This window comes from Argopecten irradians, chromosome 9, assembly GCF_041381155.1.
Source record: "Argopecten irradians isolate NY chromosome 9, Ai_NY, whole genome shotgun sequence".
Taxonomy (NCBI): domain Eukaryota; kingdom Metazoa; phylum Mollusca; class Bivalvia; order Pectinida; family Pectinidae; genus Argopecten; species Argopecten irradians.
Window position 1 is genome coordinate 37,329,501 of NC_091142.1, and position 16,270 is coordinate 37,345,770.

Sequence of the window (16,270 nt, forward strand, 5' to 3'; positions counted from 1 at the left end):
GAGTTGTATATGTGTGATATTAGAACTACTACAGTTGTACATGTGTGATATTAGTACATGTGTGATATTAGAACTACTACAGTTGTACATGTGTGATATTAGAAATACTAGAGTTGTACATGTGTGATATTAGAACTACTACAGTTGTACATGTGTGATATTAGAACTACTACATTTGTACATGTGTGATATTTGATTTACTGCAGTTGTACAGGTGTGATATTAGTATATGTGTGATATTAGAACTACCACAGTTGTACCTGTGTGATATTAGAACTACTACATTTGTACATGTGTGATATAAGAAATACTACAGTTGTACATGTGTGATATTAGAACTACTACAGTTGTACATGTGTGATATTAGAACTACTACAGTTGTACATGTGTGATATTAGAACTACTACAGTTGTACATGTGTGATATTAGAACTACTACAGTTGTACATGTGTGATATTAGAACTACTACAGTTGTACATGTGTGATATTTGAACTACTGCAGTTGTACAGGTGTGATATTAGTATATGTGTGATATTAGAAATACTACAGTTGTACATGTGTGATATTAGAACTACTACAGTTGTACGTGTGTGATATTAGAACTACTACAGTTGTACATGTGTGATATTAGAACTACTACAGTTGTAAAGGTGTGATATTAGAACTACTACAGTTCTACATGTGTGATATTAGAACTACTACAGTTGTACATGTGTGATATTAGAACTACTACAGTTGTACATGTGTGATATTAGAACTACTACAGTTGTACATGTGTGATATTAGAACTACTACAGTTGTACATGTGTGATATTAGAACTACTACAGTTGTACATGTGTGATATTAGAACTACTACAGTTGTACATGTGTGATATTCGAACTACTAAGTTACATGACGTAAAAGGAAATATCAGTAGGTCTAATGAGTTGAAATTTCAGAAAACAGTAATTTTAAGATGCTCCAACGCCGAGAGAGCATAAATTATACTCATCATTAAAACAATAATTGGTTTTTAATCATGTATATATAAAATAAAGGCAACGACTTTCCTCTTGTACATTCACCATTTCATGATGGCTCTTCAGGAATATGTTTATTTTTCAAAGAACTAATTAATGACGTCACAAATAGCGTGACGTCACAAGGTCCGTGTACACGTTTACATAACACTAAAATGAAGTTGCGCCATTTTCTATTATGGCCTATTGAGAGTTGGTTTTAATATTTTCATAAGTTGATTCTCTTTGTTTTCCAACAAAACAGTGTCTGAAGAATGTAATTGATATAAAGGTATAATATTAAATTGATCACCTGCACAACCATGTATATGCTTATTGACATTCAAATTACGTAGATAATCCGTTCTTGTTTGTTGCCTATGAACAGCCATACAAATATATATATATATATATATATATGTCTAATTAACACAAAAATCATATAAATTAATTTGTTTTGCTTTTGGTGCATACGCAACCAGTATCTTATTCCATATAGGATATAGTGCCACGGATTTTTTTTTCGGGATGCAATTAACTATTTTATATTTTTGTCCTGAAATAAAATTAGAAACTCAAACTTTTCAATAGTGATAATGGTGTAAAGTAAGTAATTTTCGTAACTGATGATACATACTAGTTTGTCTGATTTTTGTTTTTTTGTTGAGAAAAAATATTATTTGTCAGCGGTGGAGCATCTTTAACTACATTCATTGCAACGGCCAATCATGATTAAACCACTATCATATAGTTTATTAAAGGTTCAAAGCAAATTCCCCGATTTTTCCGTTTTGAAATACGATACTTCCCTGATCTGTGTCAACTCATGTGTCTGCCATGCCTTTCTCGGAAATAACTAATGAAAAAATGTTCAAGGATAAGTTAATATTCCGTGGCGCACATGCCTTTACAACAAGATATATCAAATTAAGGAAAAATCTGAAAACATAACTGAACATTCCAAATGTCAAATAGCACCCCCTCGTAAAAAGCGATCCCTTCATCGTATAAACGATTTCCCCGCGATTTCGCGATACCCTTTACGTGACCATGTGTGTTTATCATATATCGTGGCTTATTTCTATGGTGGCTGGTATCGACCATGGCCGTTTTCGTTTATTCGGAACAACTGGTTCGACCGTTGGTTGATCACCAAGTCCGTCTGTAATTCATAAACGAACGACTAAGCCAACCAGTCAAACCGGATAATCGAAAACGGCCCTTGTTGCACTGTCGGCGATAGTACGCCAAGAAAGAGCGACAGTGCGCCATATATAGCATGCGACATTGTTATACCCTATTAAATAGTTTCTGTATAAACTCGATTGACAAAAATGCCAATAAATGAACTGTTCCGTCGTGCGGTCCACAGAAGTGTTTAAATCGACCATTAAAATGTGCTGATTGACCGGAGTGACGTCACAATGGGGTATAACAAAACATTTATCGACTGGGTTTTCGGGCAACAACTTATTTGTTGTACCTGAAGAAAAACCTTGCCTGAGACCCTCAACCCCAGTCAACAATTGTACAGTGCGCCATATGACAGTGCACTATACGACAATGCATCTTGCGACAGTGGGTTTGTCGTATGGCGCACTGTCGCATAGTCACTCTTTGCTTGGTGACTGTCTCTTGGCGCATTGTCGCACTGTCGTATGGCGCAATGTCGCAATATCGCTCTTCGCTTGGCTCACTGCGACAGTGCGACATGGCCGATATCAGACACCATAAACTTCTGCTATATCGCATTGACGACACCGCCATGTGACTATGTGATAATGCGCCAAGACCATAGTACTCAGTGGCACGATATCGATGTGGCAACCATATTAAAATATGGTTCAAGGGACGAAACTCGTAGAAAAAATTATTTGCATTTTGGCAGCATGCATGGAAACTCACATGAGACACGAAACAGGATTACGGGGTTATTACCCTCAATAATACTTTTTAGGTCATCTGACTCGAAGGGTCAGGGTGATCTATTGCCATCATGCACCGTCCGTCGTCGTGCGCCGTGCGCCGTGCGTAAACTTGTCATTCAAACGGCTTAAATTCTTCTCAATAACCGAAAGTCACAGGGCACTGATATTTGGCCTATAACATGCTGGGATAAAGGGCTACCAAGTTTGTTCAAATGGATGACCTTGACCTACATCTAAGGTCACATGGGTCAAATAGGCTAACCTCATTAAACGACTTCTTTTCAAGAACCAGAAGGCCCAGGATGCTGATATTGGGCATGTAGCACGCTGGGATGAAGGGCTACTAAGTAGGTTCAAATTAATGACCTTGACCTTCATTCTAGGTCATAGTGGTCAAATTGGCTAAAATTTTAAAACGACTTCTTCTCAAGAACCAGAAGGCCCAGAGTACTGATATTCGGCCTGTGACATGCTTGGATGAATGGCTACCAAGTTTTTTTCAAATGAATGACCTTGACCTTCATTCAAGGTCACAGGGTCCAAATAGGTTAAACAAATTTAAACGACTTTTTGTAAATAACAAGGCGGAGAGACATGCTATTGGTTTTGTAGCATGGTGGGGATCCAGGGACCTTCATTCATAGTATAATTCATCAAATATATCAGAACCATAATTTCCTTAGTTGTTTGCCACTACTATATTCTTTGAGGTGTTGTATTGTACCAATAATTAGATGACCGTTAAGGCCCATGGGCCTCTCGTTTTATTTCTCAATAACAGTTGTAACCCTGGTCAATACTAGAAACAATATATCAGTCCGCTAGAGAGAACCAATTCTCTTAAGGTTGATCGGTTAAGTGTCAGACTAGTAATCCAGGGGTCCCGTATTTGATCCCTGGCAGAGACAGTGATTGAATTTATTGTACATTCTGCACCCTGTTACAAAATAGTATTGCATCGTAGGGGAAAGTCCTCCTACTATTGAATACCAGTTAGAATTACCTGAAACGAACTGAACTGGAATAAGCTGAAGTACTCGCAGAGGTTTGATATGATAGCAGACTATCAGTCGTTATCAAAAGTCACTTTTCCCCATGCTATTCACTGCACCAGATGTACAACATGACGTCAAATTCAGTTCCATTGTAACTTTAAACCAAACTTCTCCAGATGTATGACATGAAGTCCAATTCATAGACCAAATTTAATAGAATTCAGAATGCAATACTATTGCAATAGTAGTCTTCATTAGTTAAACTATCACAGTAGTGTTCCCCCAATAGAAATAGTATTGCAGTAGTAATCCTACCATTGAACACCAGTCAGGATTACCAGAAACAGACTGAACTGGACTAAAATGAAGTACTCACAGAGATTTGATACAATAACATAATATCAATTAAAAGTCACTTTTCCCCCATGCTATTCAATCAAAAACAAACACCGACATTGTTCTCAATGTCAGTGTGTTTAATCATGAATGGGACTTTTAAATTCATGCACCATGTGATACCTGACAAGGTGTGTGCTGAAGTATTGTTTCTATAGGTGATGGAATGACGTCACAAGATGATATCCTGTGCTAAACGTCATTTCAACGTCATTATTGCGTCTTATTTGGGACGCAAATTAGTTCCATTGTCACTGACACTAGCAAAGGGAAGTAACTCTGAACTAAAATTGAATAGAATTCAGAATTCAATACTATTGCAATTATAGTCTGCATTAGTTTAACTATCCCAACAGTGGTTTTTTTATCTCGCAATAGCGGTTGTAACCCTGGTCAATACTAGCAATAATATACCACTCCGCTAGAGAGAACTTCTCTTTAGCTTGATCGGTTGAGTGTCAGACTAGTAATCCAGAGGTCACGTGTTTGATCTCTGGAAGAGGCAGTGATTGAATTTATTATAAGTCCTGCACCCTGTTGCACAATAGTATTGCAATTATTAAAATTTTTCTACTAAAATGATGTACTGGCAGCGATTTAATGATATCAGACTAACAGTCGTTATCAAAGGTCACTTTTTCAGCATGTTATTCAATCAAAAACAAACACTGACATTGTTCTTAATCGCTATTGATAGTGTGTTTAATAATGAATTGTCACTGACACAGCAAAGGGAAGTAACTCTTAACGAACACTGCACCAGATGTACAACATGACGTCCAATTCATAGTCTGGAATTAAGTAGAATTCAGATTTCCATACCATTACAATACTATTGCAATTGCAGTCTGCATATTTAAATTATCCCAATAGTTTCACCCAAATAGAAATAGTATTGCAAAGATTAAAACTGTAGGAACTGGACTAAAATGAAAAGCGAGGTTTGGTACGATAACAGACTAACAGTTGTAATCAAAAGTCACTCCCCCCTCCCCCATGCTATTCAATCAAAACCAAACACTGACATTGTTCTCAATGTCAGTGTGTTTGATCATGAATGAGACTAATTCACATACCACGTGATACCTGATAACGTTTGTGAGGGACTTAAGTTTCTGTTGGTGATGGCCATGACGTCAAAAGATGATATCCCGCGCTATCGTTATTTCAGCCGGAAAATTACAAATAGTTACGCTCAATTACCACCAGAGCTACTTAAGTCCCGCACAAATTTCACGGGTATCACATTGTACGTGAATTAGTTCCATTGTCACTGACACTAGCAAATTAAGGGAAGTAACTTTAAACCAAACTTTTCCAGATGTATGACATGAAGTCCAATTCATAGACCAAATTTAATAGAATTCCGAATGCAATACTATTGCAATAGTAGTCTGCATTAGTTAAACTATCACAGTAGTGTTTCCCCCTATAGAAATAGTATTGCAGTAGTAATCCTACCATTGAACACCAGTCAGGATTACCAGAAACAGACTGAACTGGACTAAAATGAAGTACTCACAGAGATTTGATACAATAACATAATATCAATTAAAAGTCACTTTTCCCCATGCTATTCAATCAAAAACAAACACCGACATTGTTCTCAATGTCAGTGTGTTTAATCATGAATTGGACTTTTAAATTCATGCACCATGTGATACCTGACAAGGTGTGTGCTGAAGTATTGTTTCTATTTGTGATGGAATGACGTCACAAGATGATATCCTGTGCTAAACGTCATTTCAGTGTCATTATTGGGTCTTATTTGGTACGTGAATTAGTCCCATTGTCACTGACATCAGCAAAGGGAAGTAACTCTTAACTAAAATTGAATAGAATTCAGAATTCAATACTATTGCAATTGTAGTATGCATTAGTTTAACTATCCCAATAGTGATTTTTTTATCTCGCAATAGCAGTTGTAATCCTGGTCAATACTAGCAATAATATACCACTCCGCCAGTACAGAGAGAACTTCTCTTCAGCTTGTTATCAAATATCACTTTTACCCCATGCTATTCAATCAAAAACAAACACTGACATTGTTCTCAATGTCAGTGTGTTTGATCATGAATGAGACTAATTCACATACCACGTGATACCTGATAACGTTTGTGAGGGACTTAGGTTTCTGTTGGTGATGGCCATGACGTCAAAAGATGATATTCCGCGCTATGGTTATTTCAGCGGGAAAATTACAAAGAGTTACGTTCAATTACCACCAGAGCTACTTAAGTCCCGCACAAATTTGACGGGTATCACATTGTACGTGAATTAGTTCCATTGTCACTGACACTAGCAAATTAAGGGAAGTAACTTTAAACCAAACTTCTCCAGATGTATGACATGAAGTCCAATTCATAGACCAAATTTAATAGAATTCAGAATGCAATACTATTGCAATAGTAGTCTGCATTAGTTAAACTATCACAGTAGTGTTTCCCCCTATAGAAATAGTATTGCAGTAATAATCCTACCATTGAACACCAGTCAGGATTACCAGAAACAGACTGAACTGGACTAAAATGAAGTACTCACAGAGATTTGATACAATAACATAATATCAATTAAAAGTCACTTTTCCCCATGCTATTCAATCAAAAACAAACACCGACATTGTTCTCAATGTCAGTGTGTTTAATCATGAATGGGACTTTTAAATTCATGCACCATGTGATACCTGACAAGGTGTGTGCTGAAGTATTGTTTCTATTTGTGATGGAATGACGTCACAAGATGATATCCTGTGCTAAACGTCATTTCAGTGTCATTATTGGGTCTTATTTGGTACGTGAATTAGTCCCATTGTCACTGACACCAGCAAAGGGAAGTAACTCTTAACTAAAATTGAATAGAATTCAGAATTCAATACTATTGCAATTGTAGTATGCATTAGTTTAACTATCCCAATAGTGATTTTTTATCTCGCAATAGCAGTTGTAATCCTGGTCAATACTAGCAATAATATACCACTCCGCCAGTACAGAGAGAACTTCTCTTCAGCTTGTTATCAAATATCACTTTTACCCCATGCTATTCAATCAAAAACAAACACTGACATTGTTCTCAATGTCAGTGTGTTTGATCATGAATGAGACTAAATCACATACCACGTGATACCTGATAACGTTTGTGAGGGACTTAGGTTTCTGTTGGTGATGGCCATGACGTCAAAAGATGATATCCCGCGCTATCGTTATTTCAGCGGGAAAATTACAAAGAGTTTCGCTCAATTACCACCAGAGCTACTTAAGTCCCGCACAAATTTGACGGGTATCACATTGTACGTGAATTAGTTCCATTGTCACTGACACTAGCAAATTAAGGGAAGTAACTTTAAACCAAACTTTTCCAGATGTATGACATGAAGTCCAATTCATAGACCAAATTTAATAGAATTCAGAATGCAATACATTTGCAATAGTAGTCTGCATTAGTTAAACTATCACAGTAATGTTTCCCTATAGAAATAGTATTGCAGTAGTAATCCTACCATTGAACACCAGTCAGGATTACCAGAAACAGACTGAACTGGACTAAAATGAAGTACTCACAGAGATTTGATACAATAACATAATATCAATTAAAAGTCACTTTTCCCCATGCTATTCAATCAAAAACAAACACCGACATTGTTCTCAATGTCAGTGTGTTTAATCATGAATGGGACTTTTAAATTCATGCACCATGTGATACCTGACAAGGTGTGTGCTGAAGTATTGTTTCTATTTGTGATGGAATGACGTCACAGGATGATATCCTGTGCTAAACGTCATTTCAGTGTCATTATTGGGTCTTATTTGGTACGTGAATTAGTCCCATTGTCACTGACACCAGCAAAGGGAAGTAACTCTTAACTAAAATTGAATAGAATTCAGAATTCAATACTATTGCAATTGTAGTATGCATTAGTTTAACTATCCCAATAGTGATTTTTTATCTCGCAATAGCAGTTGTAATCCTGGTCAATACTAGCAATAATATACCACTCCGCCAGTACAGAGAGAACTTCTCTTCAGCTTGTTATCAAATATCACTTTTACCCCATGCTATTCAATCAAAAACAAACACTGACATTGTTCTCAATGTCAGTGTGTTTGATCATGAATGAGACTAATTCACATACCACGTGATACCTGATAACGTTTGTGAGGGACTTAAGTTTCTGTTGGTGATGGCCATGACGTCAAAAGATGATATCCCGCGCTATGGTTATTTCAGCTGTAAAATTACAAAGAGTTACGCTCAATTACCACCAGAGCTACTTAAGTCCCGCACAAATTTGACGGGTATCACATTGTACGTGAATTAGTTCCATTGTCACTGACACTAGCAAATTAAGGGAAGTAACTTTAAACCAAACTTTTCCAGATGTATGACATGAAGTCCAATTCATAGACCAAATTTAATAGAATTCCGAATGCAATACTATTGCAATAGTAGTCTGCATTAGTTAAACTATCACAGTAGTGTTTCCCCCTATAGAAATAGTATTGCAGTAGTAATCCTACCATTGAACACCAGTCAGGATTACCAGAAACAGACTGAACTGGACTAAAATGAAGTACTCACAGAGATTTGATACAATAACATAATATCAATTAAAAGTCACTTTTCCCCATGCTATTCAATCAAAAACAAACACCGACATTGTTCTCAATGTCAGTGTGTTTAATCATGAATGGGACTTTTAAATTCATGCACCATGTGATACCTGACAAGGTGTGTGCTGAAGTATTGTTTCTATTTGTGATGGAATGACGTCACAAGATGATATCCTGTGCTAAACGTCATTTCAGTGTCATTATTGGGTCTTATTTGGTACGTGAATTAGTCCCATTGTCACTGACACCAGCAAAGGGAAGTAACTCTTAACTAAAATTGAATAGAATTCAGAATTCAATACTATTGCAATTGTAGTATGCATTAGTTTAACTATCCCAATAGTGATTTTTTATCTCGCAATAGCAGTTGTAATCCTGGTCAATACTAGCAATAATATACCACTCCGCCAGTACAGAGAGAACTTCTCTTCAGCTTGTTATCAAATATCACTTTTACCCCATGCTATTCAATCAAAAACAAACACTGACATTGTTCTCAATGTCAGTGTGTTTGATCATGAATGAGACTAATTCACATACCACGTGATACCTGATAACGTTTGTGAGGGACTTAAGTTTCTGTTGGTGATGGCCATGACGTCAAAAGATGATATCCCGCGCTATGGTTATTTCAGCTGTAAAATTACGAAGAGTTACGCTCAATTAACACCAGAGCTACTTAAGTCCCGCACAAATTTGACGGGTATCACATTGTACGTGAATTAGTTCCATTGTCACTGACACTAGCAAATTAAGGGAAGTAACTTTAAACCAAACTTTTCCAGATGTATGACATGAAGTCCAATTCATAGACCAAATTTAATAGAATTCAGAATGCAATACTATTGCAATAGTAGTCTTCATTAGTTAAACTATCACAGTAGTGTTTCCCCCTATAGAAATAGTATTGCAGTAGTAATCCTACCATTGAACACCAGTCAGGTTTACCAGAAACAGACTGAACTGGACTAAAATGAAGTACTCACAGAGATTTGATACAATAACATAATATCAATTAAAAGTCACTTTTCCCCTATGCTATTCAATCAAAAACAAACACTGACATTGTTCTCAATGTCAGTGTGTTTAATCATGAATGGGACTTTTAAATTCATGCACCATGTGATACCTGACAAGGTGTGTGCTGAAGTATTGTTTCTATTTGTGATGGAATGACGTCACAAGATGATATCCTGTGCTAAACGTCATTTCAGTGTCATTATTGGGTCTTATTTGGTACGTGAATTAGTCCCATTGTCACTGACACTAGCAAAGGGAAGTAACTCTTAACTAAAATTGAATAGAATTCAGAATTCAATACTATTGCAATTGTAGTATGCATTAGTTTAACTATCCCAATAGTGATTTTTTTATCTCGCAATAGCAGTTGTAATCCTGGTCAATACTAGCAATAATATACCACTCCGCCAGTACAGAGAGAACTTCTCTTCAGCTTGTTATCAAATATCACTTTTACCCCATGCTATTCAATCAAAAACAAACACTGACATTGTTCTCAATGTCAGTGTGTTTGATCATGAATGAGACTAATTCACATACCACGTGATACCTGATAACGTTTGTGAGGGACTTAGGTTTCTGTTGGTGATGGCCATGACGTCAAAAGATGATATTCCGCGCTATGGTTATTTCAGCGGGAAAGTTACAAAGAGTTACGTTCAATTACCACCAGAGCTACTTAAGTCCCGCACAAATTTGACGGGTATCACATTGTACGTGAATTAGTTCCATTGTCACTGACACTAGCAAATTAAGGGAAGTAACTTTAAACCAAACTTTTCCAGATGTATGACATGAAGTCCAATTCATAGACCAAATTTAATAGAATTCCGAATGCAATACTATTGCAATAGTAGTCTGCATTAGTTAAACTATCACAGTCACAGTAGTGTTCCTCCAATAGAAATAGTATTGCAGTAGTAATCCTACCATTGAACACCAGTCAGGATTACCAGAAACAGACTGAACTGGACTAAAATGAAGTACTCACAGAGATTTGATACAATAACATAATATCAATTAAAAGTCACTTTTCCCCATGCTATTCAATCAAAAACAAACACCGACATTGTTCTCAATGTCAGTGTGTTTAATCATGAATGGGACTTTTAAATTCGTGCACCATGTGATACCTGACAAGGTGTGTGCTGAAGTATTGTTTCTATTTGTGATGGAATGACGTCACAGGATGATATCCTGTGCTAAACGTCTTTTCAATGTCATTATTGGGTCTTATTTGGTACGTGAATTAGTCCCATTGTCACTGACACCAGCAAAGGGAAGTAACTCTTAACTAAAATTGAATAGAATTTAGAATTCAATACTATTGCAATTGTAGTATGCATTAGTTTAACTATCCCAATAGTGATTTTTTATCTCGCAATAGCAGTTGTAATCCTGGTCAATACTAGCAATAATATACCACTCCGCCAGTACAGAGAGAACTTCTCTTCAGCTTGTTATCAAAAGTCACCTTTTCCCCCATGCTATTCAATCAAAAACAAACACTGACATTGTTCTCAATGTCAGTGTGTTTGATCATGAATGAGTCTAATTCACATACCACGTGATACCTGATAACGTTTGTGAGGGACTTAGGTTTCTGTTGGTGATGGCCATGACGTCAAAAGATGATATCCCGCGCTATGGTTATTTCAGCGGGAAAATTACAAAGAGTTACGTTCAATTACCACCAGAGCTACTTAAGTCCCGCACAAATTTGACGGGTATCACATTGTACGTGAATTAGTTCCATTGTCACTGACACTAGCAAATTAAGGGAAGTAACTTTAAACCAAACTTTTCCAGATGTATGACATGAAGTCCAATTCATAGACCAAATTTAATAGAATTCAGAATGCAATACTATTGCAATAGTAGTCTGCATTAGTTAAACTATCACAGTAGTGTTCCCCCAATAGAAATAGTATTGCAGTAGTAATCCTACCATTGAACACCAGTCAGGATTACCAGAAACAGACTGAACTGGACTAAAATGAAGTACTCACAGAGATTTGATTCTCTACAGCTTGTTATCAAAAGTCACTTTTCCCCCATGCTATTCAATCAAAAACAAACACTGACATTGTTCTCAATGTCAGTGTGTTTAATCATGAATGGGACTTTTAAATTCATGCACCATGTGAGACCTAACAAGGTGTGTGCTGAAGTATTGTTTCTATTTGTGATGGAATGACGTCACAGGATGATATCCTGTGCTAAACGTCTTTTCTATGTCATTATTGGGTCTTATTTGGTACGTGAATTAGTCCCATTGTCACTGACACTAGCAAAGGGAAGTAACTCTTAACTAAAATTAAATAGAATTTAGAATTCAATACTATTGCAATTGTAGTATGCATTAGTTTAACTATCCCAATAGTGATTTTTTATCTCGCAATAGCAGTTGTAATCCTGGTCAATACTAGCAATAATATACCACTCCGACAGTACAGAGAGAACTTCTCTTCAGCTTGTTATCAAAAGTCACCTTTTCCCCCATGCTATTCAATCAAAAACAAACACTGACATTGTTCTCAACGACAGTGTGTTTGATCATGAATGAGACTAATTCACATACCACGTGATACCTGATAACGTTTGTGAGGGACTTAGGTTTCTGTTGGTGATGGCCATGACGTCAAAAGATGATATCCCGCGCTATGGTTATTTCAGCTGTAAAATTACAAAGAGTTACGTTCAATTACCACCAGAGCTACTTAAGTCCCGCACAAATTTGACGGGTATCACATTGTACGTGAATTAGTTCCATTGTCACTGACACTAGCAAATTAAGGGAAGTAACTTTAAACCAAACTTTTCCAGATGTATGACATGAAGTCCAATTCATAGACCAAATTTAATAGAATTCAGAATGCAATACTATTGCAATAGTAGTCTGCATTAGTTAAACTATCACAGTAGTGTTCCCCCAATAGAAATAGTATTGCAGTAGTAATCCTACCATTGAACACCAGTCAGGATTACCAGAAACAGACTGAACTGGACTAAAATGAAGTACTCACAGAGATTTGATACAATAACATAATATCAATTAAAAGTCACTTTTCCCCCATGCTATTCAATCAAAAACAAACACTGACATTGTTCTCAATGTCAGTGTGTTTAATCATGAATGGGACTTTTAAATTCATGCACCATGTGATACCTGACAAGGTGTGTGCTGAAGTATTGTTTCTATTTGTGATGGAATGACGTCACAAGATGATATCCTGTGCTAAACGTCATTTCACGTCATTATTGGGTCTTATTTGGTACGTGAATTAGTCCCATTGTCACTGACACTAGCAAAGGGAAGTAACTCTTAACTAAAATTGAATAGATTTCAGAATTCAATACTATTGCAATTGTAGTATGCATTAGTTTAACTATCCCAATAGTGATTTTTTATCTCGCAATAGCAGTTGTAATCCTGGTCAATACTAGCAATAATATACCACTCCGACAGTACAGAGAGAACTTCTCTTCAGCTTGTTATCAAAAGTCACCTTTTCCCCCATGCTATTCAATCAAAAACAAACACTGACATTGTTCTCAATGTCAGTGTGTTTGATCATGAATGAGACTAATTCACATACCACGTGATACCTGATAACGTTTGTGAGGGACTTAGGTTTCTGTTGGTGATGGCCATGACGTCAAAAGATGATATCCCGCGCTATGGTTATTTCAGCGGGAAAATTACAAAGAGTTACGTTCAATTACCACCAGAGCTACTGAAGTCCCGCACAAATTTGACGGTCATCACATTGTACGTGAATTAGTTCCATTATCACTGACACTAGCAAATTAAGGGAAGTAACTTTAAACCAAACTTTTCCAGATGTATGACATGAAGTCCAATTCATAGACCAAATTTAATAGAATTCAGAATGCAATACTATTGCAATAGTAGTCTTCATTAGTTAAACTATCACAGTAGTGTTCCCCCAATAGAAATAGTATTGCAGTAGTAATCCTACCATTGAACACCAGTCAGGATTACCAGAAACAGACTGAACTGGACTAAAATGAAGTACTCACAGAGATTTGATACAATAACATAATATCAATTAAAAGTCACTTTTCCCCCATGCTATTCAATCAAAAACAAACACTGACATTGTTCTCAATGTCAGTGTGTTTAATCATGAATGGGACTTTTAAATTCATGCACCATGTGAGACCTGACAAGGTGTGTGCTGAAGTATTGTTTCTATTTGTGATGGAATGACGTCACAGGATGATATCCTGTGCTAAACGTCATTTCAGTGTCATTATTGGGTCTTATTTGGTACGTGAATTAGTCCCATTGTCACTGACACTAGCAAAGGGAAGTAACTCTTAACTAAAATTGAATAGATTTCAGAATTCAATACTATTGCAATTGTAGTATGCATTAGTTTAACTATCCCAATAGTGATTTTTTATCTCGCAATAGCAGTTGTAATCCTGGTCAATACTAGCAATAATATACCACTCCGACAGTACAGAGAGAACTTCTCTTCAGCTTGTTATCAAAAGTCACCTTTTCCCCCATGCTATTCAATCAAAAACAAACACTGACATTGTTCTCAACGACAGTGTGTTTAATCATGAATGGGACTTTTAAATTCATATACCACGTGATACCTGATAACGTTTGTGAGGGACTTAGGTTTCTGTTGGTGATGGCCATGACGTCAAAAGATGATATCCGCGCTATGGTTATTTCAGCGGGAAAATTACAAAGAGTTACGTTCAATTACCACCAGAGCTACTTAAGTCCCGCACAAATTTGAAGGGTATCACATTGTACGTGAATTAGTTCCATTATCACTGACACTAGCAAATTAAGGGAAGTAACTTTAAACCAAACTTTTCCAGATGTATGACATGAAGTCCAATTCATAGACCAAATTTAATAGAATTCAGAATGCAATACTATTGCAATAGTAGTCTGCATTAGTTAAACTATCACAGTAGTGTTCCCCCCAATAGAAATAGTATTGCAGTAGTAATCCTATCATTGAACACCAGTCAGGATTACCAGAAACAGACTGAACTGGACTAAAATGAAGTACTCACAGAGATTTGATACAATAACATAATATCAATTAAAAATCACTTTTCCCCCATGCTATTCAATCAAAAACAAACACTGACATTGTTCTCAATGTCAGTGTGTTTAATCATGAATGGGACTTTTAAATTCATGCACCATGTGAGACCTGACAAGGTGTGTGCTGAAGTATTGTTTCTATTTTGTGATGGAATGACGTCACAAGATGATATCCTGTGCTAAACGTCATTTCATGTCATTATTGGGTCTTATTTGGTACGTGAATTAGTCCCATTGTCACTGACACTAGCAAAGGGAAGTAACTCTTAACTAAAATTGAATAGAATTCAGAATTCAATACTATTGCAATTGTAGTATGCATTAGTTTAACTATCCCAATAGTGATTTTTTATCTCGCAATAGCAGTTGTAATCCTGGTCAATACTAGCAACAATATACCACTCCGCCAGTACAGAGAGAACTTCTCTTCAGCTTGTTATCAAAAGTCACTTTTACCCCATGCTATTCAATCAAAAACAAACACTGACATTGTTCTCAATGTCAGTGTGTTTGATCATGAATGAGTCTAATTCACATACCACGTGATACCTGATAACGTTTGTGAGGGACTTAAGTTTCTGTTGGTGATGGCCATGACGTCAAAAGATGATATCCCGCGCTATGGTTATTTCAGCGGGAAAATTACAAAGAGTTACGTTCAATTACCACCAGAGCTACTTAAGTCCCGCACAAATTTGACGGTATCACATTGTACGTGAATTAGTTCCATTATCACTGACACTAGCAAATTAAGGGAAGTAACTTTAAACCAAACTTCTCCAGATGTATGACATGAAGTCCAATTCATAGACCAAATTTAATAGAATTCAGAATGCAATACTATTGCAATAGTAGTCTGCATTAGTTAAACTATCACAGTAGTGTTCCCCCAATAGAAATAGTATTGCAGTAGTAATCCTACCATTGAACACCAGTCAGGATTACCAGAAACAGACTGAACTGGACTAAAATGAAGTACTCACAGAGATTTGATACAATAACATAATATCAATCAAAAGTCACTTTTCCCCCATGCTATTCAATCAAAAACAAACACTGACATTGTTCTCAACGACAGTGTGTTTAATCATGAATGGGACTTTTAAATTCATGCACCATGTGAGACCTGACAAGGTGTGTGCTGAAGTATTGTTTCTATTTGTGATGGAATGACGTCACAGGATGATATCCTGTGCTAAACGTCATTTCAGTGTCATTATTG